Raw genomic sequence first — 758 nt, 5'->3', positions numbered from 1 at the left:
ACCATTTTTATTTTTTGAGTATTTTCTAAAAGAATTTTCTTTTGTTTATCCATTGATGTGTCTTTAGATCTTGCATTATGTCACTGGTCTACTCTTAGGGAAAATGCTATGCTGTGACTAGCTAGTTCATTGCAATTGACTTTGATGGAAATGTCAAGAACCAAGAGAAACAAATGAAAGAGAAAAAGAAAGCATTGTGCAAGAAGTATGCTTTTACGAGTGAAGCTCGGGGAGATGCAGTGGAAACAAAACCAATCCTCACAGCGCTGTTGTTTTGAGTGTTTTGAGTGTTGTTTTGGTCAATTGTAGACAAAGTCATAGTAGACAATTATAGGACTAAATCCTCTTTTGTAATTCAGGACTCATTGTTCAGGATGAGTTTTGATGCATATGGAAAAGGAATATGAATCACAAAAAAGAAAAAGAAAGCTCAAAATGATTTGTACAAGTGCACAGTACACATGAGAACAGGGGAAGAGATTGTTAACCTATAGCAGCTAGGAAGGATGTAAACAGACAAAGCAAACTGTAGGAAGTTTGGACGTAGGGGCCTGGTTTGTTCTATAAGTCAGGGATATGGAAAAACATAGAGACTGAAAAGGACTTTGGAATGCAAACCAAAAGCAGTGGTTGGAACTGATGTGGCTCTAAATTCAACCAAAACACAACAAAACAAACTGGGGGAAAATGCATTTTTGAGACAACATAGAACATTTCAGGAAGGACTGAGAATCATGCGATGCTGTTGTGATGATCAG

The 758-nt window shown here is 36.9% G+C and overlaps 1 non-coding gene across 1 annotated transcript; it reads left to right on the top strand.

Moving 5' to 3' along the window:
- The first annotated feature begins 278 nt into the window (after positions 1–278).
- Positions 279–406, top strand: LOC118570763. Its single transcript, XR_004943253.1, has one exon. It is a non-coding gene; the product is annotated as a small nucleolar RNA SNORA40 (small nucleolar RNA).
- The last annotated feature ends 352 nt before the right edge of the window (positions 407–758 follow it).

This window comes from Onychomys torridus, chromosome 19 (assembly GCF_903995425.1).
Source record: "Onychomys torridus chromosome 19, mOncTor1.1, whole genome shotgun sequence".
Taxonomy (NCBI): domain Eukaryota; kingdom Metazoa; phylum Chordata; class Mammalia; order Rodentia; family Cricetidae; genus Onychomys; species Onychomys torridus.
Note: the sequence above shows the minus strand (reverse complement) of the source record. Positions and strands in the feature narration are given on the sequence as shown.